This window comes from Serinus canaria, chromosome 13 (assembly GCF_022539315.1).
Source record: "Serinus canaria isolate serCan28SL12 chromosome 13, serCan2020, whole genome shotgun sequence".
NCBI lineage: Eukaryota > Metazoa > Chordata > Aves > Passeriformes > Fringillidae > Serinus > Serinus canaria.
Genome location: NC_066327.1, coordinates 13,232,725 through 13,249,645, shown reverse-complemented (window position 1 = coordinate 13,249,645; position 16,921 = coordinate 13,232,725).

The following is a 16,921-nucleotide window of genomic DNA, read 5'->3' as shown; positions in this document are numbered from 1 at the left end:
TTTGTTTTTAGTCTGTGTCCATCCCTAGCACTTAGCCAAGCTGACCTGTCCTCTTGTGTTTCTCAGCTTTCTTCAGTTTTCACTCTTTTTACCAGTCTAAAAATGCAGTGTTTAACACTGACTAAACCCTACATGCTCTCCTCACAGGGATCAGGATTTTGAACTTTGGACTTAACAGGAAAAGTTTTTCATTGAGTACCTGGAGCTAAATCCTACCCACCATATTTGTGGGTGTTGCCCCATTACCTGGCAGGTTGAAATAAGCAGGATTTCATCATTTGGGGATGACAGTGGATTCCAGCCCCTGGTGCAGGAATACAGCACTCCCATCCCACTCTCCCAGCCCGTCTGCTCACAGGCTGGTGCATCACTGGAGCACAGCCAGGCAGCCACAGAAATGCACTGAGTGAATAAAGTCTTCCTTCCCTATCAACTAATAAAGATAATTACAAAGGCCAGCATATATTCATTTGGGTTCAGTCCTTTTCCCACTCACATTAATGTAGGTTTTGCCATTGATGCTGATTTTAGGGAAAGCTGGCCCAACATCAGGAGCTAGAATTAGACTGTTTCTGCCATCTTCCCCACAGCAGCCAAGGGAGCTACTGGGCTAGCCAGGAATCAGCACTAAGTCAAGGAAGAGCCAGGTATCCTGGGAATGACTCTGCTGGGCTCCAACATCTGCTGCAGGAGCTCAGGCAGTGAGACCCCACCGTGGTCCAGGTGCCACCTCCACCCCACAGCAGGGTAGGGTCACAGCCAGGCCCCCTGGCCATGCTCACCCCTCTGGAACTCATTTGCCAAAACCAGCACTGAATGAGGGCAGAGGAGACACACAGAGAAAATCCTTTTCCCCTGGGGGCTCGAAGTCAGGGATGGCAGCTGTTGGTGGGGATGCCCACACGTGCTGACACCTGTGTGTGACACAGGCTCTGTCCTCAGACCCTCCCCGTGAGGGGCTGTTGGATTTTCATCCCCTCTCCACAACACCAAAGTTGCTTGTTTTCAGTATTGGCAATGCCACTCGAGAAAGTCAAGGGAAATCCATCACAGCCCGTGAGGTTATTCTGGTGTAACGAGCAGCCCTTGTACCTCATTTTTCAGCAGTGCAGCTCAGCCCTTACAACTCCATTTCTGTGCTGCACAGAGGCAGTGGCTCAACGCAAAGCTTGGGGGGTTTTTCTGCAGCCCAGCAGCTCAGGATCTCTGTGCACAGGTGCAGAGGATATGCACATGTAAATATAATATATATATATACACGTATCCTCCATAGCTTTCCTCTGAAAAGCAGTATTTTCCTTTTGTCTAGCTGTCTACCCACAATATGCCAGAGCATAGAGACACACAGACATTTAGCAGCAAGGCTGAAAAAATGAAAAACCTCCTCAGCCACACTCCCATGGAGCACACGCAGCACCCTGATTTGCACACGCCTTAGAAATACAAACAGCTCCTCTCTTCTCAAATTCTGCTGCTACAATAACTTTGCAGACAACTTTGCTTACTGGACTTGTTTCATGGTGGGAGTAACTACCAGCAATAGCTCGCCTGCTCCTCAGAGCAGTCACATGCTGGGATTGCTCATATGCCATTCAGATTCTCTAACAACTGAGAGAGAGGGAAAAAGGGAGGGGGAAAAAAGCAACTATTCCTAACAGAGACACGTTCCCCTGTTGCCTCTGCTGCAAATGCTGTTACACTGATTTCTAAGTGGTCAATCCCCACCCTGTTTCTATAAACACAGAAGACAACTGTTTATAACTCTAAACTCCTTGCCAAGGCAAGCTTCACAGAGGAGGGGAAAAAAAAAAAAAAAAGAAGGAATAGGAGATTAAACAGACCAGCTGTGATTCTTACCTTCAGAAGCAGACTTTGTTCAAAGCCCACAAATACTTTTACTTTGCTGTAAGTCTGAGCTATTTTTAGGTTGCCTCTGGGACGCCATATAGGGAGAGCAGCCCCCTCCCTATCATTACTAATCTGCTGAACATAACAGCAGGACACCTGCTGCTGGTGAGTCATGTTCTGTGTGGAGCTAATGGTATATATATAGGCAAAACATAAAGACAATTGCTTATTTCCCTACCTACCCCATGTGTTGCTTGTTGCTCTAAGCAAATCAAATCATTGCAATGAAGACACTGTAAAGAAGACAAACACACAGGAAAATTCATGTTCAGTTTCAGAGCAGAAGCTCTACAAGCGCACAGCAGAATGATGCTTGTTTGTGTTTGTGCTGTGTATACCTGTGTGTGTACATGTCTGTGCACTTTTGCACGTGCACTGGGTGATTGTGCTTTTAGGAGCTCCTGCCCTGGTACATGCAAACCACTGTTTTCACTGAAATCAGGAATGGGAATTCAATTATTCAAATTCTAAAGCTCCATCTCTAACCTGTCTGCAAGAGAGAATGAGCATGGAAAAAGGGCATATGTAGGGAAAACTTAGGAGTCTGACCTGGCAGCATGGAGAAACCCACCACTTGTTCCCAATATAAGCTCTCAGATAGGTGGCAGAAGTAGCTTTGTGGCTGCAGAGTGGCTTTAAACATCAGCTCTGTTCCCCTTTGTTGGCTTCACAGCCTTTACTTGCAGTGACAAACAGATCTGCAGGACAGCCCCTGCTCTGTGCTGGGAGCCTGATTTAGCTCTGGCCCTCAAGCCATGCATTTCACTCTTATGGGCTTCACTTCTAAACTTTTGAGAGCTGCAATAAAGTGCTGCTAGGTTTGGCTTTGTGATCTCTGGAAGATCTCTCTTTTATTCCTTCCTCCCCTCTCTCTGTCCTGCACTATTATTTTCAAAATGTGAACTTTTTGTTGTTCCTGTCTTTGGAGAAAGCACTGTCCTAATCTCCTGCCTTGGGCAATACTTCATTTGTGGTGGATACACACCATTCCTAACCTCAACTCACCCTACTGTCCTTAAATTTTACAGCACTGTCTTATTAAAGACAATGCTAAAATGTCCACTGATCAGTGGAAATAGGGTGAGCACTTATAGAAGGTGTTGCAATCCCTCACAATAACTTGAATAAGTCACAATCAGAATCAGCATGAAGCACTGCAAGGCACGCCCTGAGTGATACCACCACATAAACTTGTATCTTCCCTCCCAAAGTATCCAGTGAAAAACTTCCTGCAGGTTTGTAAAACATGCTGCAGGAGAATGGTTTTAAAATACATATAGAGAAGATACCTCTGTTTTCAAACACAATTCTTTAGAACCTTGTTTTCCCCTGCCCCATCTCCTTCTCCTGTTGAACTGGGTGAGGGATGGTAGAAACTAAAAAATTCTCCCAGCCTGCCAAGTTATCCTTCCCCAAGAGGGGCTGGACTAGGCAGCAACAAATGGCCAAATTTTACTTCTTTGAGCAGTGTAGGAACATATGCTGCATAAGATCCCTGAAAAGATGAATGAAGATACTAAAACATTGCATTTATATACATTTTAGGCTCTCTAAATAGACTTCAGATATATCTTTCAAGCTCAGTAATTTAAAATAACCTCTGGCAGATCAACATCTTACCACTTAAAAACAACCATCAATCAAATCCTGAATGTTTGGGGAAAGACAACGTGCCCCAAATACCAACCCTGAGTCCTCTCCACCAAATAAAGGTAGAAAGGAAGCAAGGCACAGGTCCTTTCCTTCCTGTATCCAGCTGCTTCTCTGGGTTCTGCTGTAGCAAAAGCAGCAGTTCTCAGGCAGCAGACCCTGCAGCGTTCCCATTTTCCTCAGGGCTGTGTCCATGACCCACGGGCTCTGTGATCCTCTATCCTCCCCTAGTGACCAGAGCACGCTGAGGGTATTGAACCAGCTGAGCCTTCAGAGCTGCTGCATCCCAGCACCAGCAGCTGATCTGGCTTTGTGCTTCTGGCTCTGTCCTCTCTGGTGCCAAAAATCGACCAAATTCCCCCTTCTCACGGCCTTAGTCTCAGGAGGACAGAATTAGCCAGCTGCAGTGGGGAGAGTGAGGGGCTGAGCTCTCCCCTGCCATTTCTCCTACAACACATCAACTAACACAGCACCTTTATCTGGCTGCTAAACAGAAAAGTAGAAGCATAAGGGGGAAGAAAAAAAAATCCCAAACCCCTCAGTATGTCTGCCTTGAATCCCAATTGGAAAAGAGTTGTTTGCTTTAACTCTAAATGTATTTAGAATGTGGAGCATATATTTCCAAAGGATGTTTTGTATTTACAGCGTGTCTGTCTGGTTATACTGCTGCAATGTAATTGTTTTCCTGCTGAGAATTATAGCAGGGAAGTTACTCTGGGTACAATTACAGCTCTTTATAGTTCTGCTTTGGAATTTAGAGGCTTCTGTGCACCACTCCCTCCTCCCTGCTTAGAGGCACTGGCCTTGGAGCACCTTGTGACACTGCCAGTGATGTGACATGTGGATGCATTTGGGGTTTGATGCTAGAAATGGCTAAGTCACTGCAGGGATGGAACAAGGGGAAATCTCTAACAAATCCCCTATGCTGAGGCTGGAGCTGGGTCAATCTAAGACAGAACTTTTCTCTGACTCTGCCAGGGGAAGAGAAAAGGCAGCAATTCCTGCCTGGCAGGGATTTGGGAGTGAGAGCACTGCAGAATTTGTATCCAAAAGTCTGTTGGTTTGTTTGGGGTTTTTTTGTTTTGTTTTGTTTTTATTGTGGGTTTTTTGTTTGTTTGTTTTGGGTGGGGGTTTTTGGGGTGTTTTTGTTGGGTTTTTGTTTGGTTTCAGTTTTGTTTTTTGGTTTGGGGTTTTTTTGGGGATGAAAAGGAGTTATGTTCAGGGTAACAGCTGAAGAGCAGGGAGATATTCCCTCCTGAGAATAGGCACAGCTCCAGGTCAGCTTTAATATCTGACACAGAGGCTTGCAGCATGGGTAAGAGACATGACAGACACAGACACAGCTGGGCCAAGCTGTGGTCTGTTCATTCACTGCTTCCTGATGGGAAATACTTCTTGACACATTTCATAGCTGTAATTGTTCCTTTTGCCTCCAAATCTTTAAGGCTTGATGCTGGAATCAGGTTTGCACCATCTTCTATCAAACCACTGCCTGTTGCTGCTGATCCTTCTGAGCAGAGAGCAGAGTCCCGGCTGTGCTGGAGCCACCCAAGACAGCCTTGATATTAGTTCAGCACCGACCATGTGGATGGCAGTGGAGCAATTCCAGCACCTGAGGAATCCTGGCAAGCCTCTGCAGGGCAGGGCAGAGCACTCTGGGGCAGCCCTGTTGCTCTCCTGGCCAGATGGTGCAGCTGCAGGAACAAATGTCCTCCTTTGAGGAGCAGCACCGCTTGTTTCGGAACAAAATGTCAGTGAGCTTTTCAGATTAAAACATTAAAAATGTATGAACAACAACTGCCACACACGAGGAAGCTAATAACAGTGGGAGAGCTTTTCCTTTTGAGACTGGGGCAGGCTCTTTTAATATCACTGTGTTCATCCCCTGGTATAGTGTCAACAAGTTAAACATCAGGAAGACTCATTAGATCTTCCTTTGACCTTATAACAGGGCAGTGTGTTTTACTCACCTTTTTCTAACCAAACAGAGCTATAAGTCCCAAAAAAGTCACCAGCAGAGAATAGCAGCAAGTCTTACTCTGGAGCCATCAAAAAGCAAAGAATTCTCTTATTTTGTTCTCTTGATTATGTGCTCTAATGAATAAAAGCTCTTCCCAGTTAAAATAAAACAAACCCCAAAAAACTCTCACCATCCCCACACCTCATTTAATTGTATCTGTTTCAGCTTTCAGAGATAGGGTCTTCTTTTATTTTTCTCTCCTTTTAGGATAGAGTTATTTAGAGTTATTTTCTTCCCAGAACAGACTCAAGCACCAAAAAAAAAAAAAAAAAAAAAAAAAAAAAAAAATCACCTCAGACCATTTTTTGGTCTATGAAACACACTGAACCTTTCAGTGCTCCTACTGTAAAACGTTTCATCATACCCTCAGATAATTTTAGCCTTTCTTTCCTACCCACTTTCCAACTTTTTCATACCCTTACAAAGTTTTGACTCAATACTTTGCTACTTGAGACCTGGTTTTAGCAGCGCTGCAATAAAAGTTAAAATCACCTCTTTTCCTGTTATTCAGTACTCCCTTGTTTATATATTTAAAGGCCACATAAATTCCCTTTGTCAGGCCATCACAGCTGGATCAATGTGCAGAGGCTTCTTGGATCACTGCTCCCTTCATCCCATGGGTGCTCCCTGTGCTCCAGCCTGCAGTGGGGCCTGATGGGTCTGATGGGCTCCTCATCCCCTTTACCAAAAAATTCACCTTCCCCAGTGCCAGCCTCCTTTCCTCTCCACTGCCTACCATTTGCAAAAGTTTTTCATTTTGTGTTTTGCTATAGACCATTGATACAAACAGCAGAGAGCTTTGTTACTGAACCCTAAGGTGCCCCAGAAACCACAGGTCCATTTAGTCCTGATTCCCCATCAACAGCCACTCCTTGAGCTCTGCCAGGCACTTTGTTATCCATTTAAGGCATATTCTAATGGTGCTGAATGGTGCTAATGTTTAATCAGCATGCCATTCACTGCCAAGTCAAACACCTCACAAAGTCTAAATGCACTAAATTTGTACGATCATTTTTGTCAACCAGACTTGTAATATAATCAGAGAGTAAAAATTAGGTCTCTTTGATAAAGTTTGCCACAAAACCATGTTGTTTAGACTACTTACTAATTTACTTTTGCATCAGGTTCTGAATTATTTAACACAAAATGATTGTGAACTAACCAGCCTTGAGTCTTAGGAAATGCTTCCTCATAACAACCTTCTCTTGGAAATCAATATAGGCACATTTCATACCACCCTGTGAGCATTAGCTCAGTCACAAGGCAACTCTTTGCTTCCAGGGAGACAGGACTGAATTTTCTCCCTTTTGGAAGGTTTCACAGGTAAATTGGGCTTTGACAGGACCAGATGCCTGACCCAGGGCCACAGTATCCAGCTCCTTTTACTACTCCTTCAAATGTGACTTGCCTAAAGAGCCTCACTAGTATTGTCAGGCAATCTGACAAATAAACCCCAAAATCTCCAATATAAATTTCTGTGCAAAATCTCAGAAACAGCTTTACCAGAATGGAACAACTGAGACTTGGGGCATTTGTGCACAGGTCTGGCAGCACACAGCCACTGCTGCACATCAGCTCCTGATTTAGGGCCCCAGATAAATCTTCTCTTTTAACTACATTGGTACAAAGCTAGAGCTGTAATTTTATGGGCTGAAGGGTATTCATATGTAGGAAGGGAGCCAGCTGCCAAAAGGATTTTTATGCTGGTTTCTGTCTAAGGTCCATTCACAACGGCAAAAATTTCTTTGTACCAAAATTCACCTTTGGACCAAAATTCAGCCCAGGTTACTTGAAGGAGCCTAAAGATATCTGAGAGCCTGATTCTCCTTGCCCATTGCATACCCTGCTCCTTTAAGCCAGTTCATTTTGTCCTGCTGGAACTACTGGTGCCTACCTCATCAAATACAAGAAAAACCAAGGAATTCAGTGGAGAGCTGTGAGTTTTGTACATAAAGACATGACGGTGTCTCCTTGCTCCTGCTGTTATTCAGAAATCATGCAAAATGAAGCTGAGGCAGTGAGCAAAGTACAAACCTGAAGCCTTTATACCTCCTGAGCATAGCTCATTTGCTCTGCTGTCAGTTACTCAAAGCCCCAATGAAAAGAGATGGGGAAAAAAAGAAAGACATAAAAGAAAAGGAGTAATTATATGCAAGTCACTAGACTTATCACTTAGCTTTTGGCAAAATATTGACTTCTGAATGATCTTTGTCAAATCTTATAAAAAACAGCCTCCAGGTGATGAATCTTGCCACAGGCATTAAATGGGGTGCTGCTGGAAAAGGAAGAGGAGAAAAGCAGAAAAGAAGGCTTAATTTTAATTATGTAAACTACCTGTGTCAGTATTTGGTCACAGCTCTCACAATTTGGAAGAGTGGGATGCTCGAGGGCTTGATTTTTGCTCTTTTTAAATATTAATGGTATTTAAAATATCTCCTGGATATTTTAAATACCTTGGTGGACCTGATGGGCTGAACCAGCCCTGGCAGCCTGGGCTGCAGCACAGCCAACACCTCAGGATGTTGGGCCAAAACCAGGGATCAGAGCAGAAAACTTACAGTGAAGGCTCTGCTGGGAGCCCTTGGAAGGCTCTGCTGAGAGCCTTATTGATTTCAGGAGGGAGATGGATGAATGTGCAGCATGTCTGTATCAGCAATCCAGGAATTCTGGACTGGTTTTGCATGCTGACATTTCACTGTGACTTGGGTTTTGTACAGGCTTTAACCCAACTATTGAAGTCAGGAAGGACGGCACTATGAACAAGGGCTAAGCAGTGGGGAGGAAGAAGAAGAAGAAAGTATTTGTTATCTACTGCAATAATTTATAATTTTCAGACAGTACAGCAGGATAAAGAATAGTCTCATGGATAAAGAATTAATTTGAGACCAGGAGAAATGGGTCTGTCCCAGTCTTGGACCTGCCAAACAGAGACATAAAACAGAAAAAGTGCTAAAGTGCTCCCTGCCCGGGTGTGGTCAGCAGGGTGGTCCATGCCACAGTCCATGGAATCCTAAAAGAGCCCCAGTTAAAATCCCAAGGAATAAATCAGCACTATATATAGAACCCTGGATTTTTCATCATTAAAACAGTGCCATAAGCAATGCTGAGATATTCCACACACAGTCTGCCATTTCCAGTTTCCCTCTAATCACTTATCAACATTAATTCAACATTAACTTAGGACCCGGTTTCTTTACCCTACTCATGCTGGCATCAGGCAATCCACCCATAGTACCTCCATCAGACTCCTTTTTTTGGAAGTGATTTTTAAAAATCACTTAAAATGATTTAAGAATACTCCTAAATGTCAGCTGCAGGCAGGAGAAGACAGTTATTGGTCTGGGTTTTTGAGAGAATTTTTGGCTCAGTTTCTCCTTCCTACCCTGCTCATCACTGATGTATTTTTAAATGAATCCTAAAATACACACCAGGAAACTCTATTAGATAAAAATCATGAATGGCATGCAGACTGTGCTATTACTGTGCATAAGAAGATAACAAGACTCAAGAGACTGCCCTTTACATTCTGCTGCTCCTGCTAACTGCAGATCTGGCCTAGCAAATGCACATGTTCCATGAAGGAGTGCCACAAATCCTAAACAGTATGCCTGGAAAGAGGCTGGAGGAATAGGAGATTGCAGAGATAATGGGGATGCCATGAGCTGCATCTCCCTCAATTAACTAAGTGATTGGACATGCACAATCAGAGATCCCGAGCGCGTCGTTTGTGGGTTATCAGTGATATCAGACATCAGCCTTGGACTCCCCCTGCCAGCAAACTGGAGGAAAGAATTAGAATTCTGAAAGCTTTTTAAAGCCAGACTCTCACCTCAAGACACAATAAAAGAAAAGCTTTTAGATCATTCCTGGCAGAGGAGTTGGAAAGCTGCCATGCTCAGACAGAGTAACTATGGTAATCCATATCAGGTTGTAGAAATCATCTTTAGCATACAGTCCTTTAAGCCCTCCAAGAAGCTTCCTTCCTAATCTGCTTAAAAATAAAAAATAAAGGGTGTTTCAAGGTCAGACAGTACCAAAAATGGGATCAATGACACTGAAGGGGAAACAGGTCGAGGGTACATGTCCCTGAGCACCAACCACTGTCTCTGCAGGGAGAACCAAGAGGCAGGGGCTGAGTGGGAGATGGATATCCCTGTCCTGAGCTCTGCACTGCCATGTGAGCTTGATCATCTATCTCTGCAGAGAAGACTGCACAATTAGGATGCACTGCTGAAAACCAAAGCTTAATTGCTTTGATGCTTAGGTGATTGAGAGCTGAATGCATTAGTACGTCAAAATTACTGCACACAAAGGCCTTGATTCTGTTCTGTACTGTGCCCATGTAAATGATGCCTTGAGTTCCTCTTCCTGGGCACTTGAGGATCTCCAGAGCTTTACATGGGCAGGCTCAACCCTCAGTGACACTTCTATTTGAATATTTGGGATCACAGCCTGCGTGGTCTGAAGAAATTTGATTCTATTGTTCATTCAGGCAGAATTAGGAGCATAGAAAATCTAATTCCATTGCTTCAAAATTAGTTCAAAATTAAACTACTTAAATACCCATGTTGGGTTAGCCCAGACTTTAGCTCTGCTTCCCCCTGTTGTGTGTGTGCAGAGCCTACACCATCATCCATCCAATTCCCTGAGTGTTCCACAAGTGTTTGGGGGATCCCTGCGCTCTCAGAACACCCTTGAAATTAAAGGCAAATAAATATTGCTTGGAGCTGGACCCAAAAACGATCAAGAACAGCAAATGTGGCACAGGGGTGTTTGAGGGAAAAGACGACATAGGATCAACAGAAAGTATTGCAGAGAAATCCCATAAGGAAGACACATCAGACCTCCCCAAGCCTCTGCTGCTTTGCTCTGCTGCCTGCTGAGGCAGACACCAGCTTTCCCTCCTTGCAAAGATGGCAACATCTCTGATGAGTCCAACACAATGTCAAAACTGAAAACTGTTCCACATCAATCTCATGCTTAAAGGGCCAAAATCTCTGAGATCAATCTCAGAGATGAGGCGTCTATCACTGAATGCTTGTTCACACACACTCCTATTTTTTCTTTTTCTTTTTTTTCTTTTTGCTATTTCAGCTGACAGGGGCTGTTTTCTCCTTGCCTTACATGCAAAATGATTGTACTGACATGCACAGAGCAGCTGAATGCTTATCTGGCTGGTTCATATGAATACAATACAGCACAAACATCTGTGTTTTAGCAGAAAAAATAAATAGATACTATAAAAAGCACAACATGCAGGCAAAAACCTCAACAATAACAGATACAGCTTTGGAGATGATTTGAAGATCAGGGCTAATATCTCAGTGTCTCTTGCTTTGTGTTCCAAGGACAAGATGCTGAATTGCTGTGATTTTAATAGTCCATAACTTAATTTTATTATGTTTGATCTAACAGTACTAGGAATATTTCTTAGGTGTGTGCAAAACATTATACTTACTATACATTAAGGTGGTTTTAGCTCTATAACTTGTCTGTAATTTGATTTTAGACTTTGGATCATTCCTGAACTGTCAGGTGCAGAAGCTGGGGGAATCTCTAAACTGCAATTTAGAGAGGAAAAAAGTAATTATGTGCAATCAGAGTCTGCAAGAAGTGGATCTTTTTATGGGACTGCAGAGCTACAGGCAAAGGACACTCAGTTATGTCCTGAAAAGGCTACCAGCAGCACCCAGCATACAGCAGGGGACAACAACCTGAACCTCAAGATTTGATCTTTTTTTTGCCTTCTCTCTGGACACAGCTATTGACACAGGAAGAAGTAGGATATGCAGTAACTCCATAAAAAAGACCTAATAAATTTAGTTCATAAATTAAGCCTGCCTTGAAGGCAGAGCATTGCTCATCACCAGCTCCCTGCTGGCCTGCCTGGCTGGGATTTTGTTTAGGGAGAATATTCCCAACCAGTCACCCCATGTGCACATGTTGATTTTAAGACACTGAACTATATCTTTAGAGGCATTTATGTCTCTTCTGTAAATATTCTGAGGATTATTTACTAAATTCAAAACATTTTTTTTTCCCCAGAGAAAAACTGTCTAGACAGATCACAGGGAACTTCAAGATTTGTGGATGGAAGAAAGAAAACTTATAGCTCTCTTTTGGCAGGGGAACCCAGCACTGATGAATGATATACCCTCTGGTCTGTATGACAAGTGCTGTTTTATTGAGGGCAGCCTAACAAGACTTTTACATTGCTCTCATTAGTTTTTCAGAGCACCTTGCCCCTGTTTGAATGTGAAATGGCCACGTAGATGCTGCTGAGTCACAGAGGGGGTTTTGCACATCCTTCTGCCTACAAAAGCAAGGCTGAGGGCAGAAGTGCCTTTTTCATTTGTTGGTGTTGTCTGCTACCCTTTACCTCAACCCACCTTTACCTTCCCTCTCCCCTTGCCACACACCAAGACACCTCAGCAGCAGCAGGAGATGAAGCCTGGTCTGAAAGCTGCTGGGAGCTGTGCCAGCAGCAGGCAAGAGGCAAAACAGAGATGGTGATTGCAGCTGTGAGGGTGGGACAGCACTGCCACGTGCTGCAGCCACTGACTCTGCTCAGCACATCCAGAGTCTACTGACAGCAAGCCACACTTCCCACAGGAGGGAATGAAGAAAGCACCTTCCTGGTAGGGAATGCTGCATGTTTTAATCATCTGAACTTTCTTTAGCAGCCACAGGGGTGGGACATGCTTGTCTGGGCAGTTCTGCTGGTGGCTGATCCCTACAGGAAGACCTGTGCATGCTCTCCATCTATTTCTTCCTGGGTCTAGGAGCACATTGAGCCAGAGCAGTGCCTTGCTGCCCAAAATCTTCCCAGAGCCACCTCCAGCTCAGTGTCTATGCTGGTCTCTGAGGAAGAGGGAACCCAGGCAGGAGTGCAGCCATATGGGATGCCTCTGCAAGCAGGTGGGTACAAACACATCCACTGTTCTCTCAAGCAGGGTCTGGCACACAGCCCCACAAAAAAAGAGGCAAGGATTAAAAGCATGAATGAGACTTTATGGATGTCTGCTGTTGGGATATGGCTCCTTCAGCTGTGATGAAGGAGCTTGTGCTTTGGGAAAGAGATATGGGAGTTGATGCAGATGCTTCTTGTGTGCACATTTTCCACCTGGAAAATGTCTGTGAAGACACGGTCTGCTGCACCCTGTGGCTGGCACAGGAGGGAGAAACAGATGGAGACAGCCTCTAAAACCTTTTGTTCTCCATAGCTAATAACCTGGAGCTCCTCTCATATCTGATATGTGTAGGTTGGCTTCACCTCCATGTGCCTGCTCTTCAGAGGAACACCAGCTACACTCATCAGTTGGCTGATAGGAGAATGCGTGACTCTTTTATGAAGAGAAATGGATAAGATCCTAAAACCCTCGTGTCCTTTACAAAATGCTGTTTACAGCAGATCTGTCATGAACATCAGTAACTCACCAAGCCACTGTAGCACAATATGACATTTTAGTGCCAGCAAAACTGGGACTGAAACCAGACATGTTTTGACACAAGTTTAGAAATTAGGAAAACCTTTTTTTTTTTTTTTTTTTTTTTGGTCAAAAAACCCCTCAAACACGTTGAGCTGTTCTAGTGGAAGACTGCAGTGCTTTTGAACAGTGATTTTTGAGCACATCAGCTCATGCTCAAACTATAGCACTGGGTTTATTTGGACTTAAATAAAATTCTGAAATTATGATTTTCCCCATGAAAGAGATGTCCATTTCAGTCTAGCTAAACAATACTGCTGCTGGAAAAAATTTCCTTCCTGACTCCTGCAGAGTTTGCTGTACACTTTGAAATACCTGCTTTTATTATCCTTTTATTACCCTTAATTTACCATGCAAAGCTACAAATAAGAGTGGCCATAAAATTATCCATCCCTTGTTGAAATGCAGCTGGAATACACACCCTCCTTTGACAGTGGATTCCAGAGGGGACTTCACACTGTGTGAAGAATCACAGTCTTACTGCACCCCATGAAAAGCTGGTAACACTGACTGACAGGAGGCAAGCAGAGCATCTTCACAGCTCTGGCCCAAATTAACCCTTCAGAACTGGAACAAAAGTCTTTAGCTCCTACAAAGTCCTTCTCTGGTGCTAGATCCCTTGGCTCATGGCAGTGAGACTTAGACACCCAAACAAAATGTAAAAAATTTTACCTTTCACCAATAAGAGTTGCCATGGAAAGCCAATGTTGTTCATTCAGCCTGCACCTCAAAATTTCCTGTTCTTAAGTCATCTGATTCTCTGTGACTTAGAGGGAATACAGATTTTTCTTGGGACACCAGGACTCAAGGGAATTACCTGTAGTTAAACATCTGATTAATGGCTCATTAAGAATCAGCAACAGTGTTTATTCAGTCCCTGTCTGAGTGTGCTTTTGCAATTATGTGCTTTTGAGACAGCAGGTGTGTGAAATATTCATAACCCAAATGGAAATATGATGGAAGTGCAGCTTACACTAACTCAAGGGCTAACTCTTCTGGATTATAAATATGAAAGAGAAAATGTCAGTTATTACTCTGCCCAGGAACTACCCAGCCCCTTGCTAGATGCTTTACAAACATATTGGGCACTGAATTTCTGTCCCAAATCATTTATGCTAAGTGGCAGAGCCTTCTATCCCTCTCATCCACACTACAATTAGACATGAGGCTTTCTGTTAAAAGCAAAATTCATCATGGGATTGCTCTTGTAGTAACCACTGTACCCTGAAGGGTCTGTGCCTTTCTGGGGGCACATTAGAGGAGGAGAGAGGAGAAAGAGGGACTGGAAGCCCTTGGCTTGGTCTGTCTTTTAGTTTGTGGCCATATATTAAAATTACAGTAGTGGAGTTTTAATTCTGCTTTAATGGTGAATAATTCATGGCACTCCTCCCTTACCTGGCCACAGCAGGATGAAGGGTGTTGGTTTTCCTCTCAGTTACCCTATCTCTGTAAAAACTAGGAAAACCAGCAGTAGGGTTTGGACACTCACTCCTGCATGTGATGCTCTTCTGCTGTTTGCTGCAGCCACAATCATTGGGCAGCAGCAACGGGGTACCAGTAATTCTAAAATATTAAGTATTTTTAAATATGCAACCATAATGTTCTGGTTTTGAAGATGAAACAAGGACTGGAGAGCCAGAGGAGGGATGAGAGATGGGTACCTGAGCAAATAGTGAGACTCAAGAAGAGTTTCCCCATCAACCTCAGGTGGGGAAAAGCTCCTTCTAAAACAGTTCACTTCACTGCAGCTGCTGCTCTAAGCATCAAGCCTTCTCCAAAGCTGCTTCCCTTTTCTAATTTATTTTATGCTGTTGTTTTTTTAAAAAGGTCGTTTCAGAATTCCTCTGGGTCCCATATATGCCGTGTTACCACCTTGCAGAGGCTCTCAGTTGTACCATACAACTACATATTAGTCACAGGAGAACAGGAATGGAGAGCCAGGCAGAAGCAAATCTAAAAGCAGTGAACCATCAAATGTGAGGAAGCTGACAGATGAAGGACTGTGCAGAGTTCCTAAATCCAAAGAGCATTTCAGAAAGGGCACTTTTTTTTTTTCAGGAGAAGTATTTCTAATAGTCTCTCTCCACTGCGAAAGGGAAGGACTTATCTACTTGCCATCACTGATTGCCTGGTGTAAAGTGCTTTGCATTAGCCTCAAAGAACACAGTGGAGTGCTTCCAGATGGTGGGAGGCAGCAGAGAGGATGGGCAGGGCCATGGTGGGAGGCAGCAGGTAGGATGGACAGGGCCATGGTGGGAGGCAGCAGAGAGGATGGACAGGGCCATGGTGGGAGGCAGCAGGCAGGATGGCCAAGGCAGGACAGTGCCCAGTGTCTGCTTGCCCCCCTCTGCAGGCACAGCCTGGCCCTGGAGTCTCCTGCTTCTTCCCTGCTCTGCCTTCTCTTCCCCAGGGTAAGCAAACACACAAATTTGCTTCCTTCTTTTGGCTCGTGAGCAGGAGTAGCCTGACAGACACTGTGGATGGGCCCCTAGAGTATGGGGTGAGGTCTAGAGGGGACAGAAGAATGTCCAGGCAGTGACTGTACCAAGGAACTGGCCACTATGGGCTGAACGCTGCTATGAGTTTTAGAAAGATGCCTAAACCCATTTAAAAATGTATTTAATGTTGGGAAATCCATCATGGTGTGCAGCAAGCTGTTCATTATTAAAACCATTTGCCTTTTTTTCTATTCTGAGTGTTTCTCTCTCCAGTTTCTGCTCTCAGATCATGCAATGATGTTCTCTGTGACATCCAAGAGTCCTCTGCTGCCAGAGCCTTCCTCAGTGCTAGTGCTTGTAAAACACCTCCCAACTCCTCTCAAAGAAACTAATGAACTGAACTCATGTCCTATAAACCAGGACTTCTAGGACACACACTATTCTGGTAATTTTTCTTTTTCAGAACCACTTTTAAATCTGTGACATTAGCGTGGCAAAAACGGTCTGCCGTTATTTCTCTGTATCATGGCAATATCTGCATGAGCTCATTCTTCTCCAGTTCACACACTCAAGGTTCCTATTTAATTTTTCAGCCACTGCAGGCAGCTCACATCGAGGTGTTTATCATTTCAAAAACACAGTCACCTCAGCCAGTCAGCATGACCTATTTTCCTGTTTCCTGAACCTCATATTTTTTGTGTTTTTCCAAGGACTCTGGTTGTTCATTGGATCCAGATCACTCTGAAGAACTGATTTATTATTTACTAATTTGCTGGGTTTTCCTTCATCTGTGATTTTTGTCTTAGAATTTGGATATTTTCTTCTAGATCACCAATAATGATGCTCTATGACACTGAACCAAAAATAGACTGCTGGGCAACTGAAGAGAAGCAGCCACACTGAATGTGGGTTCCCTGCTCTCAGTTATTAAAATACCTGTAAAATACCTGCATCTTGAACATGCATTTAAAAAACTTTTGGAGATCCTCCAAAATAAAGAAAGAGAGACTTGTACAGCATTGCCAAAAGAAACAAAGCTTAAGTCTGTTGTGATTTGTTGTTTAGAGGAGGTTTTTTGGGCTTGTTTGTGTGTTTGTTGTTTGGTTTTTTTTTTTTTCCTTAGCAGCCTCTTTTTCATGAGAAAATTCTTTTTAACTAAGCCAGGGCTTTTAAGTTCTGAAGGATAAGGACATAACAGGAAAGCCATCCCATTCTTGTCCTGTTAACTCTTTCCTACTGCTGCCATATGTGCAGCATGTCAGGGAGAAAATTTTGCTTTTTTAAATGTCTCTCATCCTTTCAAGTCTGAGGATAGCCACTGTTTACTCTCAGCTGTCATTTCTAGCAAAATAAAGAAGAAAGTCTGGCAAAAAAATCCCCTCCCAACCTTCCATCTTTTTCTCTGTTTGAAGCTATAT